At 65.1% G+C, this 14314-nt stretch overlaps 1 pseudogene; it reads right to left on the bottom strand.

The window, feature by feature from the left end:
• Window positions 1-2868: 2868 nt before the first annotated feature.
• Window positions 2869-13605, bottom strand: LOC130838202 (helicase with zinc finger domain 2-like; annotated as a pseudogene).
• Window positions 13606-14314: the final 709 nt, after the last annotated feature.

Here is a 14314-nt window from a genome sequence, read left to right on the forward strand (position 1 = left end):
TTCTCTACAGTCTAAGAATTGCATCAGGCCCATCTGCCAGATGAGGGAGCTGGTTTCAAATATTCAAATATCAATGGAAATTTCTAAATATTGATTGACTAATTCAATGTCAAATTTAAAGATGTCCAGTATCTCTCTATATTCCTTAATCCATGCTTCTTCCTAATCCCTCTCTGTGTGTCCAGGAATGTTTCTTTCCAGCATTAACTGCCCAGAACACAGGAAGAGGCTGGTGGTCCAATGAGAGGCTCCAGGAGGGGCTCCAGGGGTGACTTAGAACAAATGACAACCTCCTTGCAGAGTCACGTGGACATGAGGGAGACCTGAGGATTCTGAGGAAGGAGACACTGGTTTCAAAGGGGGTATTTTCCAGATTAAAGAGATGAGGCCATAAATAGCAAGGGTTGTGGAACTTAAATCAAGGAAAGACCAGCTTCCAGATCATATGCTGGTGATCAGCGTGGACAAACTTTGGGAGAGTTTGGAAACATGAGGCCATGAAGGAACATGCCCAACGGGCACCATAGTGACGGGAGCCTGGGTGTGCTTTGAGTGTCCCTTCCCCCCAGTTATGACTTTCCCTCTAAACTTGGATTCTCCCACAGGGAACGTGGAAAACTTCCCCTGCTCTCTGCTCAGCTGCTCATGTAGGTCTTCTCCGTAATTGCCAGGAGTTGTCACGAGTCCCCAGACGTGGATGAGGGGGACGAGCCCTGGGGGTAAGACGTGCTCCTCACAGGAGACGCCCCAGACTCTCCATGCAGACAGTGTCAGCTGTGCTGCAGGTGACGTGATGATGGCACCTCTGTGGGGAGATCGGGTCCAGGGACCCCGTCCCTATAACGGTGGCCCATCCTGATGGACACGTCCCTGCACAGAGCTCTGGAGCCGCGTCCAGGCAGGTGAGTGCTTCCTTGTGTTCTGTCTCAGGGCAGAAAACAGGAGAGAAGGGCTCTCCCCCAGGAGAGGAGCTCAGGGCTGCGAGGTCAGCAGCCTTGGGCAGGACAGGTGCCCACCCTGCCTTGTCCTGAGCTGCCCCGTTGCTGCCCTTGCTGGGCAGGTAGAGGGTGGGGATGTGCTGAGGGGTGGATCTGAGTCATGAGTTCACTGCATACCCTGAGCCCCGGAGTCCCTGGCAGTGAGGGAAAGCAGGACGGGGTCACTGTGGAATCTGTGCCAAGCCTTGTATGGCCAGAGCCACCCTCTCTGACTCATCCTCGCCAAGGCTGCTGCCCACCCAGCTTCTTTGTTCTTGGCCAAGAGAACCCTCCCAGCCTCCCGGCTGTGCCCTCAGCTGTAAAATGGGTGAGGCCCTGCCTCTCACCACACTGCCCGTCCAGCATCGGGTGGCTACAACGGGCCCTTGGCTCCTGACAGCCTCAGCAGCCACTTCACAACCCAAAGGAAGAGGGGCCGCCCTGTCTCCCCAGCCCCCCACCCCTGGGTCAGATCTCAATACACCCACAAGGGACAAAGGCATTCAACATGGTCTTTATCATAAAATTAAAATTCAGTCCTAGAACACAGAGTCCAAGACAAAAATTGGATTGTGTGCTTGTAGAAAACATCAGAACTGGGCAGACACACGGACGCATCCCTCCCCACCCACTCACAGGGGTCTGCAGCAACACCCCTCCCCCACCCCCAGCCACAGGGGGGCAGTGGCGTTACACTGAGAGCAGCGTTCCAGGGTCAGAGCTGCCTCTCTGGAAGGGCTGGGGTTGGGACCAGAGGTTTCCAGAGAAGGCAGGACACACATGCACCCTGAGGGGCAGGTCAACGTCCTCAACCCTGCAAAGAAGCACACACCCAGGCAGGTTGTCCCAAAGGCCCTGAGCTGGGAGCAGGCCTGAGGGTGCAAGGGGGCTGCAGAGCCCAGGGTGGAGCACATGACAGCCCCCCGGGGTGCAGTGGTGGCAGAGCAAAGGCCCTCTCTTCCGGGGAGGCCTCCTTGCCTTGAGTTTGCGCTGAGGAAACCGTTCCAATAAAAAGGCACTGGCGTTTGGTTTGTTCAAAAATAAAAAATGAAGGGAGGGCTTCCTAGGTGGTGCAGTGGTTGAGAATCCGCCTGCTAATGCAGGGGCCACGGGTTCGAGCCCTGCTCCAGGAAGATCCCACATGCCGCGGAGCAACTAAGCCCGTGCGCCACAACTATGGAGCCTGTGCTTTAGAGCCCGTGAGCCACAACGGTTGAGCCCATGTTCTGCAACTACTGAAGCCCACGCGCCTAGAGCCCGTGCTCCGCAACAAGAGAAGCCACAGCAATGAGGAGCCCGCGCACCACAGTGAAGAGTAGCCCCCACTCACCGCAACTAAAAAGAAAGCCCGCGCAAAGCAAAAAAGACCCAAAATAAATTAATTTTTTAAAAAATCTTAAAAAAGAAAAAAAAAAAAAAAAAAAAACGAAGGGAGCCCCCCAGACGGCACCCAAACATCAGTCTCCACAGGGTTCCCTTCCGGGCCCCAAACCTTGCCAGTAACACCAGTTGATGTGCTGGTCCAGGACCACCCCCCACCCCCTGAGATGCTCTCTCCCCGTCACCAAACCTGCCAGGAGAGCAACGCGGCAGGGAGGGTGGGGTGTGCGGACCTTACCTCCTTCCTCCCAAGTCTGCACACCAGGGGAGGCCTGGCCTGCTCGGCGCCGCCCGCTCAGTCAGGAGGGCGCAGGGGGCTGGGGGGTGGCCGGCCGTGACCACTGGAGGCGCGAGGCATCCCGCGGAGAGGGTCCCGCCAAGGCAGTGGCAGAAGAGGGCAGGACAGGGCTCTCCCTCGCCGTCCTGGCACCTTGAGAGCAGTGGGCCTGTGGGGTCTTCAGGAAGACACGACCGCCTTCCTCTGGACCCGCACCTGGCAGGCAGGCATGAGTCACACAGACGTCCAGGAGGCCGTTCGGGAGCGGGCAGCGGCCGGGAGCTGCCGGCCTCCTGCAAGGGGAGGGGAGGAGTCAGCGGAGACCCCCACCGCCCGCCCGCCCCCGGGAGGCGCGGCCACCGCCCTGGGAGGAGGGCCCCGCCCCCGGGAGGAGAGGCCCCGCCCCTGGGAGGAGAGGCCCCGCCCCGGGAGGCGTGGCCTAGCCCTCCGCCGCTTCGCCGCCCTCACCCGAGTCGCCGAGCCCCTCCTGGGCCCGGGTGAGGGCCGCGTTCGCTGGCTTGGGGTCCACAACGGAGCCCAGGAACTTCTTCAGCCAGCGCTTCGCAGGCCTGCAGTCCAGGTCACTCTCCTCGCAGGTGCGGACGGTGCTCACCAGCACGTAGCGCCGCTTGCTCCCTGGAGGCGGGGGGTGGGGGTTGTGTGGTGAGGCCCCTGCCGCCCACCCACCTGACCCGCCGTCCACAGCCCCCCTGCGGCCCCGCCAGCCTCACCCCGGCTCTTGGTGCCGGAGCGCACGGTCGCTCCGGCGATGCCAGCTGCCTCGAGTCTCTTGCTATCTCCACCACCTGGGCTGGTAGGGCATGAGGATGGCGAGGTCCTGGGGTCCACGGTCCCGCTCAGGGTCAGCTCTTTGGTGATGTGGACCTGAGGGGCCAGGGGGTGCTGGTGAAGCCAGCCCTGGTGCCCGCCCCACCTTGGGCTCCCTCTCTCCTCTGCCTCCTCCCCCAGGGAGCCCTCCCTGAGCAAGGGCGCTACCAGGGAGGGTCTGGCTGATACTCACCACCAATGCCGCCTGCTCTTTGTTGACCTTGGAATTCTCTCTCCCTTCATCCGTGGACACCACCAGGCTGTCCTCACAGTACTGCATGTCACCAAAGATGACAGAGCAGCTCTCCTCCTCATAGTACCCCAGGATGCTGGGTTGCAACCTCAGGCCCCTGCCACGTCTTTATTTTCTTCTCATAGAACTCCATGGAGGAGAAAGCACAGATGTTCTCGTGCTGTAAGGTGAAAACGGGAGCCAGGGTCAGGGCCAAGCCGGCCGCCGCCCACCCTGGGGCCAAGAGCTCCAGGTACTCACCACGCGGTACTGCGTGTCCAGCATGTGGGCGTCCCTGTGATACCTCTCAACAGAGACCAGTCCAGCCCCAGGCTTTGCAGCTGTTCATTCTTGGCCACAGGCCGCAGCTGCCTGTGATCCCCAAGGAGAACCACCTGGAGGGAGAGGCAGGTGTCCTGTGTCACTGCGCCACCATGAAGCTGCCCTCCACCTAGTCCCTGCATCCCGGGTGGGAGGCCACACCCGGTGACCTCTGCCTGGGCGCCCAGCTCACCGCCCACCTCCCTCACCTTCTCAGCCTGTGAGGAGCTCACCAGGGGGATGGGGGTCTCGGGCTGTGTGGCCACGCCCACCTCGTCCATGAGGATCTGCTGGCCGTCCAGGTCCCTGAGGCCGGCGGAGGCTGCACACGAGCACCTGCACAGGAGGGCTCTGTGCCCGTCCACCTCAACCTTCCGAACCTTCCCCAGGACCTTCCTGTACCTGCAGGGCAGGGACACCGTCCGGTCACCCAGGGACAGCCCCACCCCCCACGCCAGGAAACAGCTCCGTGGATTCTGCCAGTTACCGACTGACGTCTCCCTTGGAGAAAGTCTCCCCTTTCTGCAGCTGGGCATCAAAGGCCCAGGTGTCTGCTGCGTAGGGGTTGGAAGCCTGCGGGATCTGGTGGTGCAGGGATGCTCCTGCGGGGGAGACCTCCATGAAGCCCTGCGTTGCCCCCTGCCCAAGTCTGGACAGCCCCGGCCCCTCACCTCCACCCAAACACAGACAGACAGCGGGAGAGGCCGCACCTGAGGGTCTGGTTGGGTCTCTCCTCCTGAGGGGTCTTCTTGGGGGGGATCCTGCTGCCCACGCCCGGCAGCGGGAACTCAGTGGCCTCGGGCTGCTTGCTGTACACACGGAGGGACTTCAGCTCCACCCGCCTGCTCAGCAGCAGTCCTGGGGACGGCCAGGGTGTGAGTAATGGCTCGCCTGGCTCCGCACCACCAGTCAGAACCACCCCCTCCCCACCCCCACCGGCAACGTAGCTGACCCAGAGTACCTGCCAGGACATCCACAGACTTGTTGGAGGGGCCTCCTAGCTGCTTAACCCCACCACAGGGGCCCCAGGCCTCCACCTCCTCCTCGTTTGACTTGCAAAGCCAGTAGGCTACGTGGAGGCCCACCGCCATCTTCCCAGTGCCTGTGGGCAGCGTATGGGGTGGGCAGAGCCCACACCTACCTGCCCAGGCGGCCCGAAGCTTCCCCTCGCCCACCAAGTTTCGGGGCCCCACCTGGTGGGCCATGGATGACAGTGACCTGCTTCTTCAGAGCTTCCCTGACAGCAGCGTTCTGGCTGGAGTTCAGCTCGTGACTGCCTCCAGGTATGTCGTAGGCCTGTAGCTCCAGAAACCTGCCGGGGGTCCCTGAGGAAGGAGCGAGGCCTCCCTGAGGGCATGGTGGGGGCAGAGCAGGGCAGGGCGGAGGCAGGCCGTGGGTGCTGGGGAAGCCGGAGGACCTACCTACCTCTGTGGAGGGGCTGGTGGCAGGGCAGGGGGGGAGGCCGGCCCAGGGAGATGCTGGTGACCAGTGGGGATGCACTTTTGAGCCGCCGCACGGCCTCTTGCTTGCGGCTGGGGGCAGGTGAGGGTGAAAATGGACCTTCCCAAGCACTGCCCCCCAGGAGCCACCACCCACAGGAGAGGGATCCCAGGGAGTTCCCACCCCATCTGTCAGCCTCTCCCTGGAAGACACTCACAGGTCCGGAAGCTGCTTGGGCAGCACCTCGATGGTGAACCGGTCCCGGGCCTCAGCACCTCTTCCGGAACCACGTCCATGGCCACGTGGTGAATGGAGAAGTGCACCCGCATAGGGGCCGCCTGCAGATTGGCCCAGCCCCCCTTGGGGTCCTGGTCCCCCATCAGCCCATGGGCCACCCAAGTGTACGTGTCAGGGTCAATGTTCAGGACAGGGCTGACAGCGCTGGGCCCGCGGGAAGGCTGCCCAGGGGGTGTGGCGTGGCCGGCAGCCCCTCGAGCCGGATGCACAGATAGCAATGGCTGAGGCTGATGCCATGCTCATGCAGGAAGGCAGCCTCCAGGCAGAAGGTGCCCCTGCGATGACCGCTGCACATCCTAGGTTGTGGCCACGTCCTTCAAAGTCACAGAGTTGCTCTCTGCCAGCGCCACCGTGGCGGTGGGCGACTCCAGGGTGCAGAACGGCTCCAACACGCCAGTGTACTCGTCCACGTGGTGGTACCGGTCCCACCCTGCCTGGGGCACATGGCCCAAGAAGCAGTCCCCCGGTCGCTCCCCATGCTCCAGGCAAAGGCTGAGGCCGGGCACCACCGTCCAGAGCCACAGGGCCGGCGCCAGGAACCCACCCTGTGCAGTGGCACTCAGCTGCACTCGCAGCATGTCCCCACAGCCCAGCTCCCGGGCCACCTCCGTGAAGTGGCCACATTGGCTCCGCAGCACCTGCCCCAGTTCCGGTGGCCAGGGGTCACCAGCGCCCTGCTCCCGAACCAGGGCGGCTGCCTCGGACAGGCGCTGCTCGTCCACCAGCTCCAGCAGCTGCTGCCACAGAGCAGCGTCCGCAGGCCGGGTGTGGGGTCAAGCAGGGTGCCCGGCGGGGAGCGGGGTGGGAGGCACGGCCCAGCTGCCTGCGCTGAGGAAATGCGGCGCCGCCACACGAGCCGCAGCCCTGCCGGGCTCCCCAGGCTGTGGGCGTCCTCGGCCAGCTGCAGTGCACAGGACAGGGGTCCTGGGGGTCTCGGGGTTGGCCAGGAAGAACAGCTTGAAGCAGCGCGTGTGCGCCTCCACGGCCACCACGAGGCCTAACTAGCCTTGCGTCTGCGTCTTGAGCTGCGCGGCCAGGTGCAGGCTGCGGAGCCGGCGTTCGCAGCACCGGGAACACGCGCGCTGGCGGTTGAAATCCTGGCAGAGCCCGGCAATGTCCTTGGCGGAGCAGGTGGGGCCTCCCCGACCCAGAGCCTGCTGCTCGCTGCAGCCCCACATCCGGGTACCCGCAGATGCGCGAGGTCGCCCGCGTGTACCGCTCCGCCCGCAGCGCGCAGTGGGTGTCCACCTGCTCCCCGCGCTCGCTGGCGGGGCCGAAGCTAGCGCGGCCCAGGGACTTGCGCCAGTCCAGGCTGGCGGGAGCCAGCGAGGGGTGCATGTCGTCCGTGGTGATGAGATCCGCCAAAGTGGAGAAGCCCTGGCTGCGGGCTGCCGGCTGGACGCACCTCCAGAGGGAGGCCAGGAGGTGGAGCTGTGTGCCTGCGGGGACTTCGCAGTAGGAGTCCGGTCTGAGGTGGCGGAACTGCAGCGACAGAGGTACCAGCTTCCTGTGCTTCCTCCACGTGGCCGTGAACTTTTGGTCACTGGCTGCGCGCTGCCACCGCAGCAGCGCGACCCCCTCCGTGGGCTCATAGCCCACCAGGAACGCGGCCACCAGGCTGTTGAACTGGACCATGTACCCACTGACCAGGACGTGGGCCGTGCGGAAGCCGAGCGCGCTGTCCTCGTCTGGCTGCTCATAGTGGCAGCCGTCCTGCAGGGATGCCGACGCAGCCCCCGGGTGAAGTGACACGCGGCCGCCACGCAGGCGTCCACAGAGTCCAGGCAGGCCGGCAGCTCAGGGCCGGCCCCGGGTGCCCCCTGATCACCTGCTCGGCCTCTTCGTAGGACAGCCGGCAGTCGGTGCAGATCACGGAGGGCGCAAAGCGCAGGCTCTTGAGCTGGTCGCTCCTCTTCAAGTGGTCCCGGCCCGGCAGCAGGCCAAGCACGTCCTCGGAGGGGCTGGCCGGCAGCAGGTGCACTGGCTCCGGGTCAGGGGCGTGGAGCGTGCGGCCTCGCCTACGGGCCTCCACGTCCAGCGCCCCGTCCCTGGGCAAACAGCTGGCCACGTCAGCGATGTGCACGGCCACCTCGTATGTGGGGCCCAGATCCCGGACACTGAGGGCATCGTCCAGGTCCCAGGCGCCCTGGGGATCCACGGTGAAGGTCAGGAAGCTGCGGCAGTCCTCGCGGCAGCTGGGCGCCCGGCTGAGCTCCGCGTGGTACTTCTGCAGCGCCTGGGAGACCGAGGCCGGGTCGGGCGAGACTCCCTTCGGTCCACACCCCAGCTGCAGAATACGGAGACCCTGCTCCCAGGTGGTGGCCTCGGGCAGCGCCTTCAGGACGACGCCCAGCGGGTAGCAGAAGCGCTCCCGCTACAGGACGATGCGCGCCCTGAATGGTGGGCGCCGCGCCTCCTCGGACAGCCGCTCGTACCCCACGCGCTGCACGCGGCGCTGCAGGAGGCGGTGGACGGGCACCCGCAGCGGGTCCGTCAGCCCAGCCACGAAGATCTTGGTCACAGAGCCGTCGATGGGGGTCACGACGCGGGGGTCGTGCTCGTCCACGCGGCACAGGAAGGCCAGCAGCACGCTCACCACGCGGTCCAGCGGCGCTTTGAAGCCCTTGTTGAGGACCTCCACCAGCTCCTCGTCGCCGGCCATCCCACAGTGCAGGCGGCCCTTGACCTGGATGCAGTCGTGGTGCTTGTCGTCCAGCGGGGTGGCGGTCCCCCGCTCGAAGCTCTCCTGCAGAATGGTGGAGCGGCGGCAGCACACCTTGGAGTACCGAGCGGCGTGCCTGCGGAGCGTCTTCTGCAGCTTGGCCCGCAGCAGGTTCCCGTACTGCTGCGCCGGCTCGGGGGACAAGGGCCTGGCGTAGGCGTCCAGCAGCCCGTCCTCCCGGAGGGCCACGGTCACGCTCCAGCTCCCATCCAGGAGCTCCTGCAGGATGGAGTGGTCAGCGTGGAGCTCCCCGTCGGACGGCCAGAAGTCTTTAGGGTCCTCGGTCTCCGCCACCTCCGTCTGCTTCGCGGCTGCGTCCCCCGCTGCCCCCTCCTCTGGGACAGGGTCCCCGGCCCCCGCTGCCCCCACAGATCTCTCTGTTTGCTGGGCCCAGTTCTGTCTCTGGTCCAGGCTCTGCTCGATCTGCTCCAGAGACAGGCCCTCGGGGCAGATACTGCGTTGCTCCACGCACTCCCCAATGAAGCTCTTCCAGGGCTGGCTGCGGCCCCGAAGGCACAGAGGGCCACAGCGTCACCCACAGTCACCACCTGGGACTGGGCGTGGGTCGTGGTGGTGTTGAGCAGGTGGGCGTCCATAAAGAACTCTGGAGCCGGCGCCCCCAGGTTTGGCAGGCTAGGGTGGTTGTGTACTGTGCTCAGCACCGCGACCTGGAAGGCCCGCCCTGCAAGGGCCAGGTCACCTGGTCAGGCTGGGCTCGGAGGGGGAGGAGCAGGGGAAGGGGGGGAGAGGATGGAGAAGGAGAAGGAGGGGGAGGGAGGGGGGAGGGTGCCCCCCCTTCCCCCAGCATAGATCACCCACCTGGCAGGATCTCAAAGCTGAACACAGACACCTGGCCCAGGCCCCTCTTCCTCAGCTCCCACCTCAGCACGCCCACCTGGGGACGCACGGCTGAGTCAGCAGGCCCAGGTGAGCTGTCAGTGCGCAGTGAGGGGCCCCGACCAGGCACAAGCATCCCCCGACAAGGACAGGACCCTGGCCTCCATGCCCTGGAAGGCGAATATCTCAGCCCCTCGACAGAAAAGAAACCTGAGACTGAGGAGTGGGGGGACAGGGGCACACAGGTGCACCAGCCACAGGGGGAGGGAGGCTGTGCCCTCTGCCAAGCTTCCCTGCGGGGAGTGGGGGTGGAAGGCTATCCTGGTGGGCTGGGGCTTACCTGGGCACCGTGGGACACGGCACAGATGTCCCTGTGCTCCCAGGGCCCCCAGCAGTGGGGCCAGGTGTTGTAGATCTCCTGCACCTTCTCCACGCCCTCGGCTGTGTTCAGCCAGGTTGTGGTAGACATGTCCTGCTTGGAGATGCCCGCCACATGGCAGAAGGCGAGCGGGTAGTGCCGAGGGTGGGCAGGGATCTTGCCGCCAGCGTGGATTGGGTCGCCCCCGACCACACAGAAGTGGCGGGAGACAAAGCTGATGATGGCCTCGGTGCAGCGGTAGTTCCTGTGTAAAGTGACTCGGCTCCTGTGGGCGACCGCGTGCTTCTGCTCCCGGTAGAGCTGGACCAGGCGCTGCAGTCGCGTGGGTCCCGCCGCTGGGCCCCGGGGCGGGCTGAACAGCCTGGGCGCCACCTGCATGGGGTCCCCCAGCAGCACCAGGCAGATGTCGGGCGTGGTGTAGTGCAGCGGGGTGAGCACCTCCCACGCCAGCATCTGGGAGGCCTCGTCGATGAGGCTGTGGGAGAAGCAGCCAGCGGGCACCCTGAGCTCACGGGCCTGGGACGTGGTGGCCACCACAATGCGGTGCCACTCCAGTTCGGCCCGCAACAGCGGGCAGAAGGCCCGGCGGTCCTCGGTCAGGCAGCAGTAGCGCAGCGTGGCCGCATTCATCCGGCTGGGCAGGCAGTCCGTATCCATCACCCAGAGTGGAGCGGCCTCAGGCTGGCCACTGCAGACATACCCGTGGAAGTGGTCCATGATGTGGCTGTCTGCCACGCCGAGGGGGAGAAGGAAGGGCATGAGAGTCTCAGCAGCTGTCTGCTAAAGCACCTACTGTGCATCCAGCCCCGCCTGGACACCAGGAATTCAAAGGAGGCAGTCAGAGCCCTGCACGGCCCCCACGGGGTTCAAATGTCAGCAGAGAAATGGGAAGGTCAGAGCCTGATGAGAGCTGGGCAACAGCAGAGCATCTGGGAGGGGAAGGAGCACAGCAGGGGCCACGCACCCCCCAAGGCAGCCAGCGTGGCCGGAGATGGGGGTCAACCCTGAGCAGCGGGGAAGCAGCAGGGTCTGGTGCTAGCTCTCAGGAGGGGTGGGAACACCAGCCAGGGCTGGTCCCACAGCCCCTCAGACACCTGGGGCCAGCAGGCCCTGGGGACATGCCAGAGCCCTGCCCCACTTGGGCCCCAGGTCTGCAGGGAATCACCCCTGGGAAGAGATGGGGAGTCCTGGTACCTGAGGAATTAAGATTGACTTGGCCAAATGGAACTTCACGGTTGAATGAAGAATGTGTTTCTTTAAAAAACACCCGTCTCACCCCAGGACATCCTGGGGGGGCCAAGCCACACCCCTACCCATCACCCTGCCTGGGCCCAGGTCTCCGTGGAGGCTCCCGCAGTCCAAATGGAGACAAGGGGCCCCAAGCATAGATGTTCCCTGCCTTTCTCAGCCCAGCACTGACCAACTGTCAGGGAGAGTTCTGAGGGTCAGAGTGACCGGGACTGGCCCTAGGGGCTGCCCTGCCCACCCAGGCTCACCTAGCCCGTGCACTGATGTGCTGAAACTAGCTGCCCAGGCCTCCAGTGAACCCAGCATCCAGCCAGACCCCAGGTCCCAGGTCCCCCCTCTTATCTTGGGGTGCAGCCGTCACAGCCGCGGGCACCCAGCCTGGAGAGCCGGTGGTGGGCAGGCCTGGGCAGCTCTGACTCACCTGTTGGTGTGAGTACAGATGAGCACCTTGGTGTGGGGCTGGCGGATGACCTCCAGGGAGGCCATGGCCAACAGTAGGTCCTGCCTGTGCCAAAGGGGCCTCAGACCAGCAGAGGAGCAACAGGCTGCGCGCCCCCAGGGCTGGTTCCCGCGATGACCACCACTGGCGGCTTCTGCCTGCTGTTGTCTTTCAGGGAGGGATGAACGGGCAGAGGGCAGGGCAGGGCACAGGCCAACAGGTCGGGCAGCACCAGCCACTCCTCAGGCAGCACGTCCACGGCCTGGTGCCAGCAGGGGAAGGTCAGTGGGTCCGTCTGGAGCTGGACTTCTAACATCCGCCTGGTCTTGGGCTGCAGCCCCAGGGCCGCGCAGCCGTGCGCAGCCAGCAGCAGCCACAGTGCCTGTTCCAAGCTGGCCCGGGTCTCCACCTGCACCTCGAGCTGGCCCGGGTCTCCACCTGCACCTCGAGCACCCTGAGGTCAGGTGCAGGCATGGCAGCCACCAGGGCTGTGCCGACCGCTCGGCCCAGAGGAAAGTCCTGGTCCGCTTCTGGCACCAGGGAGGAGGTGATGCGGTCCTCAGCGTACAGGGCTCCCAGTGGTGGCAAGAGCATGCCCAGGGCTGGCATCTCCAGGGTTGTCTTCAGGGACACCAGGGCGTGAAGGTTCAGCCTAGTGGAGAGGACACGGGTCAGCTGACCAGGGCCGCGGCTCAGCGGCTGGCCGCCTGCGGACCCCCGCCCGTCAGCCCCACTCATGTAGCCACAGCTTCTGCTGAGAAGCCTCCTCCTTACAGAGAAGCTGGTGCAGCCTCTGCCGGTAGTTGGCAGGGGAGACGGGGCCCAGGTTGGGGCCACGGTGACGGAACTCCAGGCCCAGGCTGGGCACCTTGCACTTGGCCATCAGGGCTGCCCGCTCGGCTGCCCTCTTCACACCGGGCACCACATGGCGGCTGCCAGCGTGCCAGCGCTCCAGCTCCTTGGGGTGGCCGGGCCGGTGGCGAGGCGCTGGCGTCCCCCGGAGCCCCCGGCAGTGCGCCTGGCCCAGCTGCAGCTCCAGCTTCCCCAGCAGCGCTGGCCAGCGACCAGAATCAAAGACCACCCACTGCCCAAAGGTGCCAAAGCAAGCACGCTGCACTTGCACCCCCACCCGGCCCTTGGCTGGGGAGCCAGTGGTGCAGAAGCGCCTCCCCAGCGTGAAGACCCGGCCTGCAAAGAGGCCGGGGGCTGCGAAGGAGAAGTCTGCTCCTGGCTCCTGCTTGAGCAGGGCCATTGTAGCAGGGGTGCCTGGGGGAGAAGACTGGACAGTGAGGAGGCCCCTGGACCCTGTCCCACCCACCAGGGTTCAGGCTGGTGCGCAGACCCTTCCCTTCCCTCCTGTTTCCTGGTTGTGATCCCAGCAGCCTCTTTGAACCTCTTTGAGCCCCTGGGCTCCCTCTGCAAAATGGGGGTCAGTCTTGCCAAGACAGCCCCTGTGGACACTGAGTGAGGTGATGGTGCGGCTTGGGTCCCTCGGGGTGACCAACCAGCCTGGCCCCTCCCTCCCTGCACCAGACACCCCACAGAATAACCACATGGGGCAGAAGAAGGGGCTCACTTCCGATCACAGACATGGGAGAGGCTGCACAGGGCAGAGCTCCAGACCCCAGATGCCAGCTGACGGACCCACGGCTGCGTGGACCCCTCATCTCAGAGTACACAGTGAAGGTCCAGCTGTGCTGCGTTTGCTTCTCCGGGGCCCGATGCACCAGGGGCTGGTCGCAGCGGATAGATAGGCCTTCGGCGGTCTCGGCCAGCTGCCCGGGGAAGCCTGGCTGTCAGCAGGGCAGCCCCAGCCCCAGCCCTGCCCCCACCCACTCTCGGGGTTCCTGTTTACCACCAGGACTTCACTGTGGCTCTGCTGGTACTCGGCCAGCAGCCGGCCCGGTAAGGCACCAGCCCCTCCCGCCATGGTCCTGGCGCACTGGGCCCACTGCTGCAGCTCCTACTGGGAATGTGCCTTGGTGCATGTCTCCAGACTCACAGAGATGGGGCCCTGGGGGGGGGGGGGGCGGGGGCGGTGGGGGGGGAGGCGGGAAGGGAGGGTTCAGCATGCCACAGGGCGGGTGAGACCTCCTCAGGCCAACACTGGCCAAGTGCGGGGGGGGGCGAGCAGAGGCTGGGGAGGTGCCAGCCGCACGCAGGGGCCCGGGAATCCTGGTTGCAGCTGAGGGTGGGTGCATCCCCTGCCCCAAGCCCGGCTCTGCCATCCTCAGCTCGGGCGGAGCTCCAGGTGGAGAGCCCAGCAGGCGGGCTGCACTGCTTCCAGGGCACCGCGGAGTCTAAGCCCAGGTGCCCCAGGGAGGAGCAGTGGTTCTCGAAGGCCTCCTGGGAGCTCCAAGTGACCAGTCATTGGACCCCAGGGGGCAGGCCCTGGGGGTCTGTGAGTAGATCCCCAGTGAGGGCGGGAGGCGTGCTAAGGTCCTTCCAGTAGAGCCTCTGCTTCTGGGCCTCCCACACCGCCATTTCCACCGCTCTGCGGGCGCCCTGGCAGCGGGACGACAGCCACCCCCGCCCCACACACTGGCAGTAGGCCAGATTCTGGCGGTTCGTGGGATCCTTCCGCACCTTCACACCTTGCTGTTTTCGGTGGCCCTCCGTGCTCACATGGGCCAGGAGAGAGGGGCAGTCTCCACGCGTGGGCACCGGCCCGGGGAGTCCGCAAGGCAAAGGCGTGGGGCGGGGCGCGTGGCGCTGGAAGCAGGGCGCACAGAGCAGCTGGAAGTGGCCCCCAAGCTCAGCGCAGATGGCGTCGGCCGCCCTGCACCTGGGTCTTCAGTGGCTGAGGACCTCACAGCGCACCGACGGCGGGAAGGCAGGCGGGCCGTCCACCCTGCGCCAGGCACTGCTCTAGACGGCTCCCTAGAGCAGACCAGCAGGATGTCACAGGAGCAGCTGTGCATAGGTACTTTCTTTTTT

The sequence above is a fragment of the Hippopotamus amphibius genome, chromosome 16 (genome assembly GCF_030028045.1).
Source record: "Hippopotamus amphibius kiboko isolate mHipAmp2 chromosome 16, mHipAmp2.hap2, whole genome shotgun sequence".
NCBI lineage: Eukaryota > Metazoa > Chordata > Mammalia > Artiodactyla > Hippopotamidae > Hippopotamus > Hippopotamus amphibius.